This window comes from Anthonomus grandis, chromosome 9, assembly GCF_022605725.1.
Source record: "Anthonomus grandis grandis chromosome 9, icAntGran1.3, whole genome shotgun sequence".
NCBI classification, from domain to species: Eukaryota; Metazoa; Arthropoda; class Insecta; order Coleoptera; family Curculionidae; genus Anthonomus; species Anthonomus grandis.
In genome coordinates this window covers 9051565-9075958 of record NC_065554.1, presented here as the reverse complement: position 1 = coordinate 9075958, position 24394 = coordinate 9051565, and the positions used below count along the sequence as shown (strand labels likewise).

The 24394-nt window shown below is 32.4% G+C and overlaps 1 non-coding gene across 1 annotated transcript; it reads right to left on the bottom strand.

The window, feature by feature from the left end:
• Window positions 1-24057: 24057 nt before the first annotated feature.
• Window positions 24058-24129, bottom strand: Trnaq-uug (transfer RNA glutamine (anticodon UUG)). The gene has a single exon. It is a non-coding gene; the product is annotated as a tRNA-Gln (tRNA).
• Between the last annotated feature and the right edge of the window lie 265 nt (window positions 24130-24394).

Genomic DNA, 24394 nt, shown 5'->3' with positions numbered 1-24394 from the left:
AAAATGAAAGTTTATGTTATTTTGACAGCTTTACGGAATTCGTTTCTCGAATAATTTACGGAGTTAAAAAATTAAAGTTTATGTTATTTTGACAGCTTGACGGAATTCGTTTGTTTAATTGGATAGAACATTCTGACGGTTCAGAAAAGCCCTTGAACTTTCCTAATTTGAACACCTTTATAAATTCAATATTAACGAGGCTGGTCAACATCTGGTTGATCACCTTACATATTTCAATATTCTAATTTTTTTATTTATAACTATTTTCTCAGATATAACTGTTCGTAAGTCCTTAAAGCGGATTCAAGTTCTTGCAAAATTTTTTGTAATACATACCTGTTTTACCTTCCATGAGAGAGGCTATTTTATTCCACACATTATGTTTGACAATATTGTCTTTATATTTTTTTATCTGAACTGTCATATAAACATTTATGGAATAACACGATTACAATAAGCGTCATTTCCTTATCACGGGAAAAGTGTTTCTCACCACTCATATTTCCTAATTATAGAAAAAGAAAACTTTCTTATTGGAAAATAAGTACTTCCAAATTCCAAGACAAGACGTGGTCGCAACGACTTGTGCGTCCTGACTGGTTTTCCTAGCAGTGAATGCAGCCGGCATATGCGATGTAACGCATTTGACGAGGTAGCAGAACCAGTGTCGAAAGGATATATCGATAGTGGACGCAGCGGCTGCAAGCAGTGGCTGCATGCATCTGCTGCACAAGTGGAACCAAGCCTTTAGGGTGAGCGGGCGCACCATCTTGTTGAAACCGATAGTTTCTAACCTTTGCAAGCGATAAGCTGTCCAAGATTGGTTGATTCTTCCAAATCGCGTTCCAATAAGTTGCGATAATGCTCCGAGGTAAGAGAATTTTTGTAAAAAAAGGAGCCCCATATATTAAAAAAACGGTGTTGATGTCTAGCCATTTGGTTTCCTCGGGGATTGTCCCTTGACCAATAATGGGTGTTTTACCAGTTAAAAATTCCAACACTATTTGTGACCATACTCTCGTCCGACCAGGACGATATGGGGAAATGTTTCATCTTTCTGACATTTCCTGGCGTACCATTGACAAAAAGTTCTTCGCCTTTTTCGTCTGAGGCTTTGATAGATTCAGAAGTTAAACAGCTGGAATTTCTGTTTTCTCAAAATAAAGTGGGCCGGAGATTTTGGTATTTCCAGTGGTATTTTCAATTTTTCTAGCAGATTTCTAGACTAATTTCTAGACTCTTTCCAGATTTTTAGTTACAAGTAATACTACATTTTTTTTTTCTTCATTGCAGGGCTTTCTCTCTGGATAGTTATTTAAGTATGTACATAAGACCAGCTTAAACAGCGATGATGAAGCAACATTCAGAATTTAATAAAAATCCATTTTATCCAATTTAAATATTAAAGTATCATAGTGTCATACATAATAAAATATGACATTTAATACAGAGAAGTTTCTCCGAAACAAAACGTCGTACGAATAAATATTAATATGAAGTAATATTAATATTTATTTCACAAAGTTTATTAATAAATTCATAAGTGAAACTTACAAACTTCACAAATATAGCCCTTGCTATCTCTCTACTTGAAAATATTGATCCAGGGATTGACAATCTCTATATTCCATAATTACAAAAGATCTAATTATGAAAAATAACTGTCATATTTTCACCGCTTTTTTAAAGAGAAAGAGCTAAACGAATAAAGGGCTATAAGAGAAAGCCATTAATTATGTTTAGTGCATTATTGACTATAGTTAACTTGGCTTATCTGTTTAAAAATTTAATGTCAAAAATCTTATTTAACGAATAGATTTTGTTATGCAGACTTTGTTTAGAAAACCAAAGAGTGTTTTAAACAAAGTCTCAAACAAAAGATCATCAATATAGTGAGTTTTTGCTCTAAAAGTGAAAAACTGTAATGTCGACTTATTTATTTGCTATATTTTATAAGCTTGGAATTTCGAATCAAGAAAGAAGAAAAATTAAAGGTTTTAAACGTTCTCATGGGGCTGATAATTATGCATTAAATCAGAACTGCAACTTCTCATAAAATCAAAAATTTTTGACTCGTATTTTCAGAAATTAGCTCTTAATGACCCCTAAATGTTAACATAAATAATAGGATGTATTGAAGGCGATATTTCAAAATAAAAATATGTCTACCTACTAGTTTTTTAAAATTTACTTTATCAATGAATTTATTCATAAAAAGCAATAACTCTATGATTTATGCCCGAGCAGCCTATTCTATTTAGGACCGATTGAATGTTTAAATGAACAACACCGTAGCCAAGTACAATTGTGCATGTAGGAAAATAAATTTGAAATTTCAATGAGCCGTTGTTATATCGACAAAGAGCTGGAAAGAACGGAATTATAGACACATCTCTGTAAAATTGAATGGGCAACTGTCACCTGTGAGAAGGAGTGCCGCACTCGTATCTTGCGATCCGCGCATTTTAAACCCACACTCGTTATGGGGCAGTCGTGTTTATAGAGACTTACAGCTCGGATAACGTACTACTGAAAGTTAGTAATAGAAGTTAAGTATATAATTAACTTAAGTAATAGAAACATCTTATTATAATATAAGGTTGAAGACTCTACGTCAATTGGATATGTGTAAGTGACAATCTTGGTTAAACCAAGTAAGAATTTAACTAAAAAATGATGAGAGAGCTATACAAACCTAGCAAGACGTGTATAATAAATAACATACCTCTGAATATGAAGAAGTGCAATTGCATATCAATCTTAATAAATTGCAATAAAGTAAAGTACAAATATAGGTTAAGTAATACTTTCCTAGAGCATGTGGCTCTATGAAGGATCTAGGGACAAGACGATCAATTGACAACAAACTCATATTTAATGTATATATTGATGAAGTTGAATCTTCCTTAAAATTTATTGGTTCCATAATTAGGCTAACAAAAGAATTTAAAAGATTCGGCAGTCTTATTATCTAATTAGAAATCCTAATTAACTCTAAATTACTTTATGCAGTAAACATGTTGTTCTCCAACTGTAATAGACAGATTCGAATATATGCAAAGCAGATTTTTTAGGAATTTAATTTCAGAATTGTCGGCTTTAAAATTGATGACATATACTCTATAAGGGGTAAGACTATCGGTAGTTACTCCTACAAAAATTTAATTTTTTTAGACACAGTGTTATTCTAAGCAGCTAGCTTTTTTATTTAATATCTGCAACTATAAGATGGATGCACATGGATGATCAACTTTTAAGTAATTTAATAGACAGAAAACCATCAAATTTCTAATTTTATGTAAATTCTTCATTTAATTTTCATTAACCTGTATATTGTACTCTCGAGTTGTGAACTTGGGATATGCTTAATGTTTTTAAATCTATTACTTTATTTTAATCTTCTTTTATAATTTTTTTTGCTAAGTTTTTATAGGCTTTGTATTTAAGGTACCTTATCCCTCGATGTATCTATTTTATCAAATTACTTTTTGATCTGTCAATAATTAGTTGCCCTTTTATTAGGAATTTTTGTTACACAATATGTCCAGTACCAATCTGGCTTCGTCTTAGCCATCAAGTATCGAAAGCTTTAGCAGATTCACCATAGATGCTGTGGGAATTGTTTTGATGGCTCTTCTTACGCCTAGATAAGTTAGTTCTTTGTATTTTACCTAGTTTCTATTTTGCTGTCTTTGGCTAAATACATACAGGGTGTTCATTTGAAAACTTCCCACTACGGATTTATCGAAAACCATTGTTTAAGAAAACGCCGAAATACGTCAAAAGGCTTGTCAAGGGGGACAACTTTCTAACCTAAAATTACTTCACCCTCTGCCCCTTAGGGTCATCCTCTTAAAAATTTTAAATGGCAAGGGGTATCGAGTAATAGCTTGTTTAAAAGGTCTTTCGAAGTATTTTATTTTGACGTTTGATTTTTTTAAATCGGTCGCCCTATCTATTTATCTAGAAAGTCGTCGTCTAGCCATTGCCGAACGGGAAGAATATAGTGATGATCATAGCATGAGCGCCGTCATGCTGGAAATATATTTCAGACGACGAGTTTCCAGATAAATGGATAGGGCGAAGGGGGCCTATAGAATGGCCTGCTAGATCTCCTGATATAACGCCGTTAGACTTTTTTCTGTGGGGTCATTTATTTGAACTTTATTGTGTTTACTCCTCAACCTGAAAGTTTGAATGAACTTCGTCAACGCATCATCGACAGCTGCCATAATATCCCACAACATGTTTTTGAAAATGTCCGTCAGGAATTTGAACATCGCCTATATCATTGTTTGGCCAAAAACGGGTAACATTTTGAACACTTATTGAAATAAAAACTGATATTTTCATGTTTTTGTTTTCTATCTGAACAAATTAAGATAAACAATGATTTTTATAATTTTCTCGAAAACTAATCGACCGATTTAAACAAATCAAACGTCAAATTAAAAGATTTCGAAAGACCTTTTAAACACGCTATTACTCGATACCCCTTGCCATTTAAAATTTTTAAGAGGATGATCCTGGGTGGCAGAGTGTGAAGTAATTTTAGGTTAGAAAGTTGTCCCCCTTGACGAATCTTTTGACGTATTTCGACTTTTTTTTTTAAATAGTGGTTTTCGATAAATCCGTGGTGGGAAGTTTTCAAATGAATACCCTGTATATAATGGTTGGGCGCATTATCCTGGTGTAGATTCAGTAGACCATCCTGGGTTATAAGCTCTACGTCTGTGTAGGCAGTTTAGCAGGTGTTAATAATCATAAGGATGGTTTCCAAACGCTTGTTTTATTTAAGTGTTGGTTCCAGCTTAACCTAACTAAATCTAGAGTAACCCCCAAATAATAAACTTCTTCTAACATCGGAATTTCTATATTTTCTCATTAGATGCCTTAAGCCTTTTAATTTTTCGCATATTGGCATTATTGTAGATTTATAAAGGACTGATGTGTACATCTTTCTTCTGTATCCATTTTCCCATAATGTAGCATTTTAAGCCCCTTTTACTGTTGTAATAAACGTGCCTTGATTTATTATAACCAAGTCATCTGCATATTTCTTATAGTTCTGGTATTTGAGTTGGTTTAGTTTTAAGGCCAGCCCGTTCATATTGCTGTTCCGGCAGAATAGTGACTTAATTATAAACTTTTTAATAAATAATTGTTAGGTCGCTCAGGTGTTTAAAAAATGTTCAATACGTCACAGGAAAATATCGGTATTTTACGACGCTTTGCTAAATGACAGTTGCGTCCATTTACAAATTTGACTTGTCCTAGTAACATTTGAGTTGGATAAATAGGGGCACATTATTCAGTCGCACCAAGAAAATTGGATGAAAGATTGTTCGCAAGAATAACGTCGAAAATTTAATTTGTGTTAGTTTTGCTAGAAAACTTCAGTATTTTTGTGTAAAAATTTGGTAAAATAACGACGTAAGTCATGAGTATTTTATGTCATTGTTATTCCGAAACATCGTTATTTTTCTTTGATTTTTTGTAATATTAAGACGTAAATGTATTCTAATTCATTATTCTCCCAAAATGTTGTTGATTTATAGGCACATCACTATATTTATATTCATTATATTTATCAGCTCACAGAGCTCATTATTGCTTTGAAATTTGACTATGATTTTTGACAGAAGTGTCTTTAGCTTTTTTAGTATTAACCAAAAAATTAAATTAGAATGTTTTTTTTTACAGCTTTGATCAAGGAGTGCTATTAAAATTGGAAAAAATGAACTCAAGAACATCATATTTGCAAATTTCAAGAAAGTGGTCTACTTTTAAATTTAAAGATTTCATTGATTCTGGACCTGCATATAATATGATAGTAGGATTTCATAAAAGTAATTTTGAAAATATTACCAGTTTTTCAATTTCACCTCCTCTTAAGGTGGACAATAATTTAAATAAGATTAATTCAGATAATGTCCCTTTTTCACCTGGTTGGATGCTTCCAGCTGTAGATTTGGATATCTTATTAACTGAGAATGGTTCAAACTTTAATCATTATTTAAACGGTGGTATAGTATCAAAACCAACAAGTCCTTCCAAATACATTGTTGAAAGTAGAAGCTTAACCATTTTCAAATTAAGAAACATTTCTAAACATTACATTATAAAGACGCAGATGGTGATCATGACTCGGAGCATAAAGATTTTTCTTCGGGTTCAAGTTATATCTTTTATCTGTCAGAGCGTGAACTTTCTGCAAATCGTTCATTTAATAAAAACCCTGTTCTTCACGAAACAACGTCTAACAATTCAGAAACCATTGAAAGTGAAAAAAAAATTTCAGTGCTAAAAGGGCAAAAAAAGAATCTGCAACCAGGATAATTAGATAGGAGTATAAATTAAAAGACTGAGTGGTCACAGCTATACGTCAAAATGAGGAAAAATAATCAGCCAAAAAAAATGAGAACGCAATGTGAGTGAGATTGAACTGTGATCTATCACGTGCTAAAAAAAGAGAGAACAATCCAAAAGATTAATAAAAAAAATAAAATAAAAAAAAATCTAAAGCAATTGAAACCGTAATTGTTCCAATGGATAATAGAGGAAAGCATCAAAATCACAACACCATTATACTAAAAGACAATATTATACTACACTAACAAAATTTATAGATGGTGGCCTTTCTATAGCAGAGTTATATCAAAACTATTCAGCACAGAGGTCTATTGCAAATAATCCTTCACCAAACTATGATAAATACTCAAGAATATTTAATAGTAAGTTTAAAATCAGGTTTTTTTTTACCCAAGCAAGACTAATGCGACCTGCGTGAAAAGTTAAAAAAATCAGAAGAAACTGTAAAATCAAACTTTGAAGATAAATGTATTCTAGATGTCATCATCCCGAAGAAAAAGAAGTAAGCTGAATTGAAAAAGCCAAAAATAAAGAGATCAGGTTAGCTATTTATGATCTGCAAGTGATGCTATCGGTGCCCACTGGACTTCTTCTTTCTAAAATAAAAATAAACCGATTCATCGAGTTCTTGCAACAGCTTTTGTTAGCCCTATGGTTGGACCTTTGGTGTGATACTCAAATTACGAGACAGTTTTACTACTAACTAATTAAATTAATTAATTAGATGCATACGAAAGTTTAGCAATATTTAAAAATTAAAAAAAGATTCTTAACAGGGATAAAAGTCCAATCCTTTATAGTCAATTATATAGTTTAGTTAGTGTTTAAGATTTGTTTGGCCATGCTTCATTGCATTTTCCGCTTTATTAGTTACGTCATTGGTATATAAAGCTCTTATGTTAACAGTAGGTATGTGGATTTAGAAGATCAGCTGGGGCCACTAAACGAACGCCGTTTTATTACTTATTTTAATCGAATATATTGAGGTTAAATGTTCGGTATTTGGTAGAAATTCAATCGCGAGAATTAAGCAGAATTCTGATAAGCATCAATATTTTATTGTTGTTTCAAACATTGCTAATGTTGGCCATTTTCTTTTTCGTTATGACACCCAGAAAGAATAAAAATTGGATATAATTTTAATTTGTTTAATTAAAAATATTTTTTTAATATAATAATATAAATAGAATAAAAGGAGCTATTGTTATTCAAAAGGGAAGTTCTTTTATTTTGAACGACTTTGTTGGTTTCAAAAACTGCTACACGAATAATCATCTAGGATATAATATAAAATGGGACACTACCAGTACTCCCAAGAAGGAAGTGTCATTTGTAACTGTCAATCAAAACTGTCTCGTAATTAGATTTTATTAGTTTAGCAATTCACTCTTCCAAAATAATTAAGATTTTTTTTTTTATGTATATAGTTGCTACATATATCTATGCTGTTCACTGCCTCCAGATAAATTCAATTACATACAAATATCTAATTCGAGGCCATACTCAAAATGAAGAGGATGCCAGGCACAGTGTTATTAAGAAGTCAGTGACAAAAATTTAAAAATCTGGCTCGATTTACGTACCTGTTCAGTATATCTCTGGAATTCAATCTGCAAAGGGAAAAGGGAATCCGCTAGGGCTAAAGAGATAAAATTTGATAATTTATTTGATTTGATAATTTTAAAATGATGAAATGGCTCTCAGTTTAATAAAAAATACACGTAGAGATGATTTTAAAATAAGTGAAGGTAATTTATTGTATATAGAAAAGGAAACTGTATTTTTAATATATAAAACAAGTTATAAGCAATTAGAATGGGATTGTGTTAAACTCAGGTCTAAAAACTGCCGTACTTCTGAACTAAAACCTATAAGACAGATCCATCAAAAACCTGCATATTCAAAGAAGAATCCAGTTGCTGATAATAAAAAGGACTTAAAATCTTTAATAGCAATTTTAGTTTTGCAATAGTTATTTATGTAACAAGTGTGTGAAATGATCCTTTTTTTATGAAGTTTCTATGAATAAAAAAAGAAGAATTTACACACGTGTAACATACAAAAAATTTTTGACTACCGAAAAAAAACATAAAAAAAAATCAAAAATACCAAATTACTTTACGCACTAGTGCGTGAAAAAACTTTTTTAGGTATTAGTGCTTAAAAAGTGAAACTTTATAAACCCTGGGAATTGTGTGAAATGAGTACTTTACGCACGGTAGTAGAAAAACTATTTTTTGAGTCATGAGAAATTAAAACCTAAATTATTTACTTTTCTGTATAAGTACTTATCAATAACAAAAGTTCTTAAAAACTAAGTTAAATTAGATACATAATTAGGTAGGTACTACATTTTCCTTACTTTTGGCGTTGGAATAAGTATTATAATATAGTTTAGTTTTTGCAGACATTTTGGGTGTTGTGTTTGATTTCTATTTTTTTCAAATGTATCTTTTCCAATCTTACACAACTGTCACTTTCTAAGTCATTATTTTTGAAAAAATAATGACGTAAATGACAAATTAAAGGTATAGGTGTCCCATTTTGTATTGTATCCTAGTTGATTATTTTTCTTTCGCTTTGCAGTTTTTAAAACCAACAAAGTCGTTGTTGCATTGCGTTGTGCAACAAGTATAATAAAATAAAAGAACTTCTCTTTAGAATAACAATAGCTCCTTTTATTCTATCTATATTATTATACTAAAAAAATATTTCTAATTAAACAAATTAAAATTATATCCAATTTTTATTCTTTCTGGGTGTCATAACGAAAAAGGAAATGGCCAACATTAGCATTGTTTGAAACAACAATAAAATATTGATGCTTATCAGAATTCTGCTTAATTCTCGCGATTGAATTTCTACCAAATACCGAACATTTAACCTCAATATATTCGATTAAAATAAGTAATGAAACGGCGTTCGTTTAGTGGCCCCAGCTGATCTTCTAAACCCACATCCCTACTGTTAACATAAGGCATTAGCTAGTAGTGTAGAATAGATTACCGTAAAGCGCCAAAACGAACGAGCTTAAAAAATAATGATTAAAATTCATGTATAGACGTACAGGAGCGCTAAAGGAAGTCAGAAATGCTCTTAGAATTTTTTATGTAAAAACGTACGGCGTCAAAAACACGCGATAAACCGTCCATTTCCGTCAATCGAATGTTTTATTGAAATTTTATTATTAATTTTAAAATATTGGAATTTATGGTTTGTCGGGGTAATCGACCTTTAATTATTTTTGTGGGAAAAATATTTATATAATATTATAAAATATAAAATTAAACTAACTATAATTTTTGTATAATAATTTCGTTAAAAAAATAATATTAAATGTTAAACATGCTTTGTGTATAGTGTGTTAATTAATTGTTAATATTTACCCAATAAAACGTTGGGAAATTATCCGATACACGTTTTAATCATATCATCCCTTCTTAAACTAAATTTTTAGTTCCCAGGGATATTGGAAAGGGGTAAATCACCAAAAAGGTTCCAAACAGAAACAATATTAAAAAGGATAAAAGTCTTTATTGAAATCCTTTTTTTACCCTTTTTATATGGAAGCTCAACATACGGAAAAAATAAAGAAAAGGATTTTTAAGCCTTTTTTACCATTTGAACATATGGTGTAGGGTTACATCTTAGACCCAAGGGGTCTTCTTTTTACGAACTACAATTTACCAGACAAGAGTATTTTTAATTTTTAATTTTGCAAATACGTGGACAGGTAGTATTTTTTTTAATATTAAGCATGTACGAATACTGATATATATTCTCCAGTTTGAATAAATCTGATATATATCAGTTTTATTCTAAATTACACAAATTTTAAAATATGGATAGTTTTAATTTTATAGATTATAAATTTTTAAAGTTAAAATTATTAAAATAAAAAATAACATAATTTATTTTATAACTAAGACTTTATAAGATATTAATTATGTTATTATTACATTACATATTCTTATCATTTATCCTAAAATTATCAAGAAGCATAGTAGATGTAAATTAAGAAAAAATCTAAATGTTCATGTCTCTAATAGATGTAAGTGGACAGAGTGAGCAAGAGGACAGCGCCAAAAGAGTGACCTACCGCAAGTGGCAAAGACATAAGGTTAAATAACAAAAATTAAATCTTATTCAAATGTTTGCAAGATCAGCTGATTTAAGTAAAACGCTTAACCCGTTTGTCATAGAAAAATTATTTCTAGATTTATCAAAATTATTTAAGTGAAGCTATATTTTGTAAATCTAAAAGAACTTTTTTTATGTATCTAATATACTTTTTAGGTGAACTATCTTTAATATGGCTGGCAACCATAATATGTGAATTCCTATATATTAATTTTTTTGTAATATTAGATGACTAAGTAGGGTAAAAGGATGGGAGATGGACCAGGAGGGTAGACGGTCCACTCAAAATATCCGGCAAGGTTTGGCAACAGGGCAAGACTAACCTGTCCCGTTCTGTTTCTTAGCGTCAGTTGTCTTTGAGACGGCGACTGGAACGCATTATAACGCACCTTCGCGAATGTTATTTACGATAGTTGAAATCACCACGTGCAAAAATTTTATATCAGTTTTGAGAATCTTATTTTTTTTTTAAATCAGGTAAGTTTAACCGATTTTTGTTGGATTAGTGTTTAAATACCATATACAAGGTGTACTAGAGAGCACCAATAGTAGCTCTAATCGGCATGTTTTAGAAGCTAGACACTGGTCCATCTATCCTCCTATTGATGGCCCACTTAAGTGGAAGAGAGTTGGACCAGCCTATTTTGTTTTAGGATTATGCCCAATAAATATATCCGAAAACAAAACGCACCTAAAAGAGGTTCTTGGACAGCTAGAGCATTGGGTGATGCAGTTGATGCTGTGAAGAATGGCGGTATAGGCATTAACGAAGCCGCGAAAGCATTTGGGATCCCAAAAAACAACTTTTAAGCGCAGACTAAAAGCAAATAACATCGATAGCTGTAATCGTCTGGGGCCAGATTGTTCTTTGGGCTGGAACGTCGAAACAAAAATAGTCAGTCATATAAAAAAACTGCAAAAGGTAGGCTTTGCACCCACCAGAACAAAAGTAAGAATCATGGCGTTTAATTTAGCTGAACGATTGGGGATTCCAAATAAATTTAATAAAAAAGAAGGTATATTAAAAAAAAATAAAAACCACATTGCTAATTAATTATGGTATTTTTTAGGTTAAGCTTGCCAAAAATGGTTAGAACTTTTTTTAAAGCAAAGACCTGAAATTTCAATCAGAAAATCCGAAAACACCTCAATTGCGCGAGCTTTGGGAATGTCAAGAGAAACCGTTAATAATTACTTCTCGGATCTACAGAGAATTATGACTGAACACAATTTTTATGATAAACCCGGGCATATATTCAATACAGACGAAACAGGATTACAGCTGAACACTAGGGCTGGTCGGGTACTAGCCAAAAAAGGATCAAAATGTGTTCCAAGCGTAAGCCCTGGGGAAAAGTGTGAGACAATTAGTGTCATAGCATGTTGTAGCGCAGAAGGCACTTTTATCCCCCCATATTGTATTTTCAAAGGAAAAAATAAAAAAGAAGACTGGCATGAAGGTATGCCACCGGGTTCTAAAATTAGAATGTCGGAAAAATCTGCTTATGTTAATAACGAGATTTTTTTAGAATGGTTACGAACACATTTTCTACCAAGAAAGCCCTCGGGTAAAACTTTACTAATAGTAGATGGCCACACGTCCCATAGGACTAACCTGGACCTACTAGAATTTGCTGAGCAAAATGATATAATTTTGTTTTGTTTACCATCGCATACCACTCACTACCTGCAGCCTCTTGATCGCGCCTTCTTTAAATCTCTTCTTTAAAAGTAACTTCTACGCTGAATGCCGTTTTATGGTTCAAAATAACCCAAACAGGGTCCTTAATCATCTTCAATTTGGTAAGCTGTTAGGTCGAGCATGGGGAAACTCAGCAACTGTTCAAAATGCGGCCTCTGCATTTAAATCCACTGGGATTTATCCATTTAATCCGTTGATTATCCCGAAATATGTTTTTTTAACACAGACACCCCTTGAAAGTCCTGAAACATAAACATTACAGACGGTCCAGACGGATAACTTATCAGTTAGAGCTGAGTCTCCTCAACTAGGCCCCTCCGGAATTCAAAATCTAAAAGCCTTACCCATCAACCCTAACAAGTCATCAGTACCTGATGAAGATATAACTCCCGGAAAGGCTCTTGATGAAGTAACGCCTGTACCTGTTTTATATGCAGCAGTGAAAAGAGTTCGTAAAAAAATATCCGGAGAGATAACATCTAAGGTATTTATAAAAAATAAGAAAGATGCACAACTCAAAGAGAACGTAAAACTTGTAAGAAAATTAACAAGTAGGAGAAAGGTGAGTAAATCTTCAGTGTCTGAAGATGACGTTACTCTTGATGACAGTTCTAGTGGTGAGGAAAACTTTAGTGATTTAGAAAATGAATGTGTCGGTTGCAAGGAGGACTATAACCAAACGTCTAAAAAAGACGAATGGCTGCAATGTATCATTTGTAAACGTTGGTTACATGAAACTTGTTCTGGCTTCGTTAACCTTTGCAATAAGTGTGGAAAGACTGTAGCCACCAAAAAAAAAGAAAGTATAGCATGGTCCGTCTGTCCTACCCCTAGTGGTCCATCTCATCTCCACAGAGCAGGATAGATGGACCAATGGCATACCTGTCATTATGTATACTTTTTCGTGCCTAGAATTTATATTTTTAATTCCTAATTATACCAAAAGAAATAGCAATGTTATGTTATGTTATATATTTTTCCAATTTTGTTATTTTTTTTATTAAAGAAGCACGTTTAATTTTTTAAAATGTGGTCCATCTCTCCTCCTTTTACCCTATGGGTTTCTAGTATTAGGTAAATGATGTACTGAAAAAAAAATAAATCTCTCAAATAACATGGCTGACCCGATTTAATTACTTTATAGGCTACTGTACCGGGTGGCCAACTAAGAATGGATGTCGGCGATATCTCAGGCCTGCATAATCGTAGCGCCATAAAAAAAATGTTATAAAAGTAGCCCAAAAAAAAATGATTTTGAAGTTCATTGGTCAGCCACTAAAGAGCGCTTCAACTTCTTTAAATCTTAAAATTGCATTGTTGCCAAAAAACCTCCAATAACATACACCTCAAAATATTATATTAATATTCTAGAACGGTTTTCTCACAAAAAAGTTCTTACGAAAATTTCTGTCATGTCAAATAAAGTGGTGGGAGAAGTTTTTATCTTGAAATATAAAGACAGATAAAAATCGGCAAAGACTAAACCGATTTTCTTTTAGAAAATTTTGTTTAAAAGTTCTTCGCTTCATTTTTTCTACCAAAAAAAATTGTAAAATTACTTTTCCTATTATCCGCTAGAGAGCGTTGGCTTACCCTTTCTGATGGATTACTTTAAGGAAACTCAAATGCAACTATATACATTTTTTATGGCATTAAAAGAAGCAGAGAACAAAGCGAAAGAAGCTGGTGAAAACGGTATTTTAATATCACTTTTTAAACTAAATTTATTTAAAAAAAGTGTATTCGAAAATATAATTGACAAGAATGGCCATTAGTTCCTATTTGCTTAGCTAGGCTAAATAAATCTGTTTTAAATTAGTATTTTTTTAATAAAACAAACTGTGTGTTTTAGTAAATCTAAGATATAAGATTAATCGTTAAAGCAACAAATGTAATATCTTTTATATTATACACATAATTTATTTAGTGCTGCGCCAAATGTTCAAAATGCCGTCCGTCATTTTCAATGCACTGAAGCATCTTTTCTTGGGTAGACGAAAGTGGAGTCTCTGCTTCAGCAACTGACAGAGTCTGCATGCAATTCCTAATCCGGCCAATCATGTTTTCTCGTGTCATAGGTCTAGTTACAAAAACCATATCTTTTACTTGACTTCATAAATAAAAATCCAAGCTTGTTAGGTCTGGTGATTTAGCCGGCCATGGAAAGATACCGCCCCGTCCTAACCATCTACCAGGGTAGTTAGCATCTAAAAATTTCTGAATATTTAGGGCGAAATGAAGTGAACAGTCATCATGCTGGAACAGAATTAGTTGCAGAATTTTAAGTGGCACTTCCTCTAATATAATTGGTAATTTCTCTCTAAAAAACTGCAAAAAATTTGTACTATTTAGTGCTCCAAAAATGGCCCGATAATTCGACCTCCTAATATTCCTGCCCTACAATTTACAGACAAACAACCTTGATGCTGGTCATGAGTATTGGTGACCAGTCATGAGTATTGTGGAGATTCACGCCTCCATTGCTGTAAAATGTAGCCTCATCTGTCCACAAAATGTTTGAAAGCACATAAGGATCTTCTGCAATTATACCCAAAAACCAGTGACAATGGTCTAGCCCTCGGTCGAAATCTTATTGAGTTAATTCCTAACCCAGAACTTGAGGGACTTAATGATATGAATAAAACCTGGAACAAGATGATGACTGCTACACAGAATAGATCGACCTGATGCTTTTAGTTTAAAAACAAATAATTATTTTCACACTTAAAGCATCGTGATCAAAAAATGAACTCTCTTTAGAAAAAATAAGTCGTATCTCGTATACTGTAGTGGAAGTATTATATTCAAAATATCGCTTTTGGATCGTAAAATTATTTTAGTATTGTATCCTTTATTGACTTCTCCATGGTGCCTTATTTTCAAAACTTCTCCAAGAATAGTTTTTCCAAAATAGGCTAATTTGGTTCAGCTTGATTTAGTTAACACCCTGTTATTATATGGTTTTCAGTACGAACCTTTGCTTCGATCAGTTATATAAGTCTTTTAATGGTGCGTATTTCATTTATCTGAATATTTTGTGCGGAAAAATGACCTATATTTATAAAAACAATGAACCACTGGATTAGTTATTATTTACCTACTTTTACTTACTTATCGAAAATGCTAACAAAATGCGGCATGCAGGTTGTATGCGGAAAGGTTTTCTTTAAGAAATTATCTGGGCCTTTCTATATTTGGAAATTTCGTTATTATACTTCGTGACACAGGGTATTTAAAAGAGCACCGAGGAGGCTACGCTGGACGAGCAGCTTAACGTGAAATATTACAAATTGTGGAAAAGATTTTAGAAATGGTCGATGACGACCCAACAATGAGTACTAGCCATTGCAGCTTAACTTGAGTTTCTCATAGTAAAGTACAGAAGACAATACGACAAGAACAGTTTTATTCTTGTCATCATGAACGGATCATGAAGGTTACAATCTGAAGAACATTTTAGAAGAGTTGTATTTTGCCAGTGGCTTATGGAACAGTTTGGAAGAAATTAAGATTTAAAAAAAATAATTTTGTGTATAGGTGAGGCCACAATTACAGAGTGCAAAATTTTCACAAAAATCATGTTTGATCAATAGAAGATCTGCATGGTAAAAAAAGTTCTGATTTTCATAATATATTTTCATTAAAAGTTTGGGCTGGCGTGGTAAATGGCGTGCTTATTAAACTCTACTTTTTTTCACCTCGACTGGCCAATGAAATATATTTAGATTTTCTTCAACACAATCTGCCATAATTATTAGAAGATATTCCCTTAAATATGAGATAGAATATGTGGTTCCTACATGATAAGGCTCTACCACATTTTAGACCAGAAGTTTATAACATCTAAGTGAGTTTCCGAATAGATGGATAGGGTGCAATGGATCTATTTCTTGGCGTTCTCACTCGCCAGATTTAACGCCATGCGATTTTTTTTCTGTGGGGGGCTATTTGAAAGAGTTGGTGTATCATGATGGAGCAGAAAATACTACAAAAGAACTTCAAAAGTGAATTAAAAATTCTTGTGATTTAATTTGTGGATGCCAGGATTTTATTTATGAAGCTTGTAAAGAGTGCCATGATGGATTCGCTCAGCTAATGTGTTAATAGAACAAATAAGAACAATTTTGAATAATATTTGTAAAAACGGTAACTTTTTAACTTAATAATTTTTTAAAAAATAATTTTTATATATTACATCTTGTTATAGTTTAAACTGGTGCTGTTCCAATTCACTTCATTTAAACTTTACCTATATGTACCATTTACCTTGAATTATCATATACCAATATCCCTGTAATCAATATGGTTTTTTGCTATTAAGTTGCAGAAAATATAATAAAAACATTTAGTAATATCATGTTGAGCTTACCTCTTTTTCCACACCATCTATTGACCGATAAATCTTAAACGAACCAATGCGACCATATACCCTTTCATACTTATAATTATTATCCCCTATTTTCTCTTTCAAACAGGATAAAGAAAGTTTTTTTTCCTATATTCTTCGCCCGTATACCTGTTCCAACAGCTGGGATATAGAATTACGTCTCAGCTCTAAAAGGGCTTAAATTATTTGCATTTTTTTAAAATCGCTTTTTTTTACCTGAACATTTCCGATTTTTTTACAAGTTTACCAAATTAAAAAGGTGTAGATGTATATTGTTATACGGGGGGTCTTAAGTTTCACGGGCACAGGTAAAGGGGCGAGAAAGGGTAAATTTTGTTATTAGATCTGCTATTGTCGGTATGTGGGAATATTGTAAAAATAGGATTTTTTTGGCTAATATGCTAGGGAAGAAAGGATTAAAGTTGGGAAATCAGGTAGCGTTTATTTTGGGAAAACTCGAATTTTTAGGGGAAAAAAAGATTAAGATCATTATCTTTAAAAATAAATTTTGAGTGGCAAATATTTACATACATCATTATAAAGAAAAAGAATTACATATATTTAAATTTAAAAATTATGGCTAAAATAATATATTTATCCAATGTAAAATTTATTTAGAAAAAAGTAGTTCAGGTAACAGTTAAAATGATTAAAATGTTTTTATTAAGTAAGTATACTATGAATATAAAACATAACAAAAAAAAAAGATATAAAGATTTCGGCTGATGGTTTACTAAGCCATAGGTGTAGGTCCTTGAATTATGAGTTCTGTCTTTCCCTATTGAACTTTTGCCCTGAATTTTTCCATCGATGATCAACTGAAGTATTTCATATTTATCTCCTATTCAGCGCTCTTTGATTGTTAGTATTATTAGTACCTTTCTTTTCTGCATTCTAATGAGAACTTCGGTATTTCTTATTCTTTCGATCCAGGATACACCTAGTATTCTCCCATAAAGATACAGTTTTAATGGGATTTTAATACGATACGATTTTAATACGAAAGTTTTAATGCGCTTTTCCAACGCACTGTTGAGGGTCCAAGTTTCGCAACCGTACAGGAGGATGGGAGTACGTAGCAGCATAGTATTCGGATTCTAAGACTTTTAGGTCATAGGTCTAGGTCACGCTAGATAAAGAAGTTCTTTATGCCAATAAATGCCTTCCTGGCCTGTTGACTTCCCTCGTGGCATCGGAACTATTACTTATTAGTAGCCCTAGAAATCTGAAAGATGAAACTTTTTTAACAATTTTGTTGTGTATTCAGAAGGCAGCTTTTGTTTGCCCAGAGAAAATCATGAGTTCATTTTTTGGATGTTTATATACATATAGGCCGTAACGCTCAATGTACTTAACAATAACATCTACAAATTGTAGTTCAAGTATGCTGGCGGTAACGACTGTATCATCAGCACATCTTATATTGTTAATTCTGGCGCTAGTGCTTTTGAGAGATTCCGTAAAAATGTTTTACGAATACAGATTAAAAACCAGTCAAGATAATATGTTTCGTTGTTGTACTCCTTTTCTTAGTATATCCTCTGATACGTTGTTCTCCACCCTTACTTCAGCTGTCTGATACCAGTAGAGTTTTGTATTGGTTCACATTTTTTTTTAATTTGATAATTATTATAAACACTGCTATCTATGAATTCGCATCCTAATGTTTAGTGTGCGTGGTACATCTTGATTAATGCATAAATTTTCAGAATGCGGCTATTTGTGTAACGATGGTCTGCGATTTGTCTGTCCTTTCTTTTTAGTAGTCATTCGTTTGACAAGTCAGTAATTTGTAATTTTAATTCGTTATATAACCTATATATTTGTAAAAACATATCTATAGTTGTAAAGAAATAATCTGAAATTTTAGTTGTAAAGATTTTAACCTGTTTACGTTTTTTTTAGAGTCATAGCCCTGATGATGTTAGCATATTGCTTTTTACGCCGAATACGTGTTTTCATTTCATTGGACTTTCTTGATAGTCAATTGCACCGTACTGACGAAATCTATGAAACATCAAGCTTATCATCACTTTGGGATGGTTTACGGATTAGTTTTTTTGGTTAAAGTCGATTTCAGCCATTCCGAGGGTTTTTCCAGTTTTATAGATATCGTTAAACAGATCTATTAGGCGGCTTAACCCTATACCGTCTTCGCGGATTAAGAGTTTTAAGGTTTCAGCGTCTCAAAATCGAATCGAGGTCCACTGCTTTTTTACCTTTCTGTATTATAATGACATTTTTACCTCTCTTTTGATGTTAGGGCTTGTTTCATTGATCTCACTTACTTCTGGGGGGGAGGGTGGTTTTGGTCATTCATCATTAAACAGTTTTGTAACATATTCTTTGGAGCACATCAATTTTTGTCAGGTCCCACAAATATTAAGTTGTTAGCATTTCGGGATTATTTCTTTCATTCATTTCTTTTATTTTTGTATGTATGCTAAATAAGCCATATTTTTTGTTTAGTTGTTCGATTTTACAGCCTCTCTCCACAGCCAGTGTTCAAGTCTCTGTATCTACTATCGCTTTTTGTTTTGTGCTCCCTCCGCTCTTCCACCATTTTTTAAACCTCGTCAGTCATCCAGAGTTGTTTTTTTGTTTATCTTTGGAAATCTATTTTCTGTTTGTGTTCTTAGACATGCGGTTTTTATCGCCATCCATTTCTCCTTGAGTAGTGTGCTGGACTCTATCTTCTTCTTGCTTTTTTCGAGACTTTGCGGGGCTGTTGCCTTCACCAACGGGTTTTTGAGTTTTATTATGTCTATACATTCTGATGATATAGGACGGTTAACATGTTTAAATCGACGCATCCTAATTTTTGGTCTCTGTGTGCGTTAGCTCCAGAATATGTTTTTGCCGATCTGACCGATTTTTCAAATGTTATATTCATTAATATATAATAGATCTGATTTCTGAGACGATGTTCTTTAGTCGGCAGGGTATTTCAATTATACAAGCGGCGAAGATGTAGTTTAGAGAACATGTTCAACATAGATAGTTGCTGCTCCGTACAGAATTATACCAGCCGGTCCCCTCTGTTATTCCTGTTTCCGAGCCTAAAGCTTCCAAAAAATTTCCTATAGGCATCAAAATCGCCCATACTGATTGTTATCTCATATTTCTTGGTCAAATTCAAAGCCCCTTCTAATTCGGTGTGAATATCCTCAATCGTATTATCTTTTTTACCTTTTGTCGGAGCGTATACTTGTACAATATTCATTACTGTGCAAGAAGTATTGATCTTCAAAATCATTAACCGATCGGAAATGTGAAGGAAATCAATGATGGATTTCTCAAGTCTCAAGTGATAAAGTTATCAAGTCTCACTCAGGCCACGAATTTCAATTTGAAGCCGATTCATTTTCATGTCCACGGTGGCCAATTTTCCAGGTGTGTAAAGGCTACGTATATTCCATGTAGCAATTTGGTTACTCTATTGTATATTTGAAATTTTGTGCACGGGATGATACATTACAAACACTCTCATTACTAAAGGGGTGCCCTGGACTTTTCGGTGTTTCAGTGTCTTTTCGGAATTTGTCCCTGGCATCTTGGCTAATTTCGGATACTCAATGAGCTTGTAATGCATTGGCTTTCCGTTGCCTTCTTGATCCTTATGCGGTGGACCATTTCTTAGTTCCTCCGCCTTCGAGACCAATTTCTCAGCCTCGGGACAAAAGATAACCCTTATATTTATTAGCTCTTCCGCCTAAAGCCGTTGGTCAGTAAGTAAGACGTTGGTTATAACTTGATCCTCTAAAATGAACAATATGGTAATGTCAGAGTTTGCACTGACAGACAAATACATAATGGCAGTCCTACCTCTAACGTCAACTCTCTAGAATTCTGACTACTTGTCAGTGTGTCGTCAATATAGAATTGCGTAAATAAAGTATTAGTGTAGTTATATACATACCAATAAAATGTATGTCGAATATTAATAATGCGTGTCGTGGCATCCAAAAGAATAAAAAGTCAATTATAATATTTTCCTGGATGAATTTCATAACCTCTTTGCTAATACAGCACTTTAATAACAAAGTGAAATGAACATTTTTAATCTTAAGACGGTTGAGCTAGTAGGTGAACTCCTATTTTATCAAGAATGTTATGAATGAAGAGGAAACAAGGGTGAATGAGATATACTTAAACTAACCCATTTCAATATAGAAAAAACTGCCCGGTTTTAAGATGACCATCACTATTCAAATCTGGATGATCAGATGTAATGTTTGGCCTAAGATTATTTCTCATTTAGGTACTTTTCATTCTTAATAATGCTTTTATAGCTGAAAAATAAGTTTCGCTCAACCGGCGCCTGCATCTCTTCGGTGTGGCTCTCAGCCTCTCTATGCCCTCTGCTACAGAATGGCCAAAGAGACTGCTTATCATTTTATAGTACAATAACCTAGCCTGGGATGCTCGTCTATCCTTCACTAGAAAGGTCACCTGGGTAGAGGATGGTCAGCAATGACGAAGGTATTCGAGAAGGGCCTTTTAGCTTACTTTCTGGATTTTGGTTCTCTAAAGTAAAGAGGTTTACTAACTTTTTGTTAAGCTAGTTTAAGCGACATATGTGATCAGAGGTCTAGAAAAAAAACAAAAAACTGGGTATCACTTTGAACTGTATAAAATCTACACTGTAATCTATATTTTATCAAGAAGATGTCTCATTAAAAAAACATTCCTTTACTATTGCTAACATTCAGAAATATTTAGTTTGCGTGAACTTATCTACTGCACTAGGTGTGCTTGATTTAAAACTGCTCCGATAACATCTGTGCTAGTTAATAGCCAGCAAAATAGTATTTTAGTTAAAAGAGTCAAAATCAGAAAAATCATTAACATAAAGCAAGAATGAAAGTGGATCCAGTATTAAGCGTCCATCAATAATCACAACCTGAAATTTGATAAAAAGGAAACTTGGAAGAAGCTGTGTGCTTATCTCATTGAAAATGTATTAACTTGATTTTCTTATCAGCAGATCATGAAAAATACAATCGAACGCTTTACGAAAGTACAACAGGCAAATATTGCCGACTATCAAAAGCTTTCCGAATTTTGAAGTACTAGATTAAACATTGCTAAAATGGTACTGCCGTGCTTCTTAATATCAAACTGTTCAATAGTAAGATAAAAGAAAATTTATGAATTATTTTTTCGTAACTTATTATTATTGTTTTGAAAAAAATTTAATATTTCTATAAAAATTTCCTTACCGTTAATCTGACAACGTTGCGGCCTACTATGCTGTCTACACACCTTTTTTAAGATGCCTTACTGCTAAAGCGATAATTTTTAAGATATGGAGACAGCATTTGGACCGCGGTGTTGCCAAGCAAAAAACTAGTACATTTTAAGTACAACCTTTTATGAGTTAGTACACTCATAGCTCTTTTTGCGGATCGTGAGAAAGCTCCTTATCAAAATAACGTTTATGATTTTTACAAGTTTTTTGTCAGATTTTTTTTGTATTTTAAAAATGTTTATTTAATTAAACTGGCCTAACCAAATGAAAGGTTTTAAAAGTTGTACGCATTTTAGTTCAACCGAATTAAGATTAGAAGCTATTAATTTAGTTTTTATTTTAGAAGCTGTTATATTTGCAAAGAAGTTATTAAATTCATCAGGGAACTATTGTAATTGACTGAGTTTTTCTTTTACATACCATAATTCTTCCTGATAATATTCCACGCACATTTAATTGGTTTTATGGTTAAATTGTCACTATACGTAGTCTTTGCTCTTGCATAATAATATAATTTTTCAAATTTATTAATTTGAACTTTCGAAGCATTAGAACGCCAAAGGTTAAATAAATCCATCAAGAAGTAATACCTACCTCATTGGGTTAAAGTTATCATTGAACCAATTTATTAAGCGATTTTGATTTTTAATTTACTCAAAAAATGCATTCACACTCATTATACCTGCCATTGTGCTAGGTCTATAGACTAGTTTAGAAGAGGTTTTATTGTGGTAACATAAAGTTGAAAATTTTAGAAAATTCAGGATGATTGAAAAAAAAGATATGACGTCATCAATATGTTTTTTAAATGGAAACCACCATTTTTTGATGCAGGATCAGAAAGAATGCATTTTTTTACAAAGGATATGGTACAAATGAATAGTGGTTACATAAGCAATTTTGAACGAAAAATTATGCTAAAATGTAAAATTAAAGAAATAGGTATTTAATTTAAATGTTCGGATTGTGGACCGTTAATAACCTGTTAATAACCAGACTGATTTAAAAATTCTTTTTGAACGTTGTCAATGACATCTGAAGCAATATTTCTAATTTCTTGGCGTATTTGTTCTTTTAAATCTTCTAAACTCGCTGGTTTAGTAACATACTCTTCACTTTTTAAGTACTTCCATTAAAAGTAATCGAGAGGAGTTAAATCTTGCGATCTGGGTGGCCCTTCAATGAATCCTCGTTTACCTATCTAATACTAATACTAATACCTAAGATTTCGATTCTTCCACAATTCTTTCAGTTAATTTTTTCATATTTCATACAATAACAGTAGGTAATAAAGTGTAGTTACTAATAAAATGCAGGATGACCCTGCTTTCGCCTCTCAAAAAGAATAAACACCTTGGAAATGTTAAAATACTTCAAGTAGTAGCACCAAAATACATTCACTTTTTAACACTGCCAACAACAACGACAACAACAACTAAAAAACCAAAATACCAACATTTAATTTCTGTGTTTATGTAACCACTATTCATTTGAACCATATCCTTTGTAAAAAATTGCGTTCTTTCTAATTCTGCATTAAAAAATAGTGGCTTCCATTTAAAAAACATATTGATGACATCATATCTTTTTTTTTGAGTCACTCTGTATATTTAATTTCCACGTAGAAAAAACCTAAACTTCGAGTTTTTCGGGAAATTTTTTCAGGTGGATTTCATTTTTATTGAATTTATGCGCTGCTTTACGGATGCACTGTATATCTGGAGATATTAATCTCGACAATATTATTTCTTTACAAATAGTATATATAGAAAATTAATCAACATTATTTGCAATATGATTAATATTTTTTTCAAAAAAGCTTAGCTTAAAAAATTTAAATTAAAACTTAAAAAAACGCAAAAACTGAAATAAATAATGCGATTTTATGATAACATTGGTGAAATTTTTTGTAGAATAAAAAAATTATCCCTATTTACCCAAGGACTTCTTTAGGTATGGTGACCATACCGCATCTATTAGTTTAGCACCCTATTATAAATGCAATAAAGAGGGGCAGCGTGCCCAGCGTGTGTCCAACATAATACAAAACAGAAGAAGAGACTACAAAAGGACTATAGTGGTCAACTTAAGCCGAGGCTTTATACAAGATTTGTCAAAACAACAAGCGAAAAAAAGTTATAATACAAAGGAAAATTAAGAATAATTGTTGTGAAATAGATTATAATATATATTAGCAAAAATTAAAGGTTCCACCGAGATTTGAACTCGGATCGCTGGATTCAAAGTCCAGAGTGCTAACCATTACACCATGGAACCGATACTAAATTATTTACATAAAAATTTAATCATAATAATTATAAAAATCGTTATGCAAAAATTATAATTAGAAGATTAAGGTTTATCTGTGAATACCGTTTATTAAGTACATTATTATGATAATATAATCTCAGGCATACATTGGGTATGTGTTAAACAGAAAATATTATTTTCCGTAAATATCCTTTCACTTTTTTCCCACAAAACCGCCAGACTTCAACCTAGTCTGACTTTTACCTGCGACGTAAGGCCAATGGCATCTTAG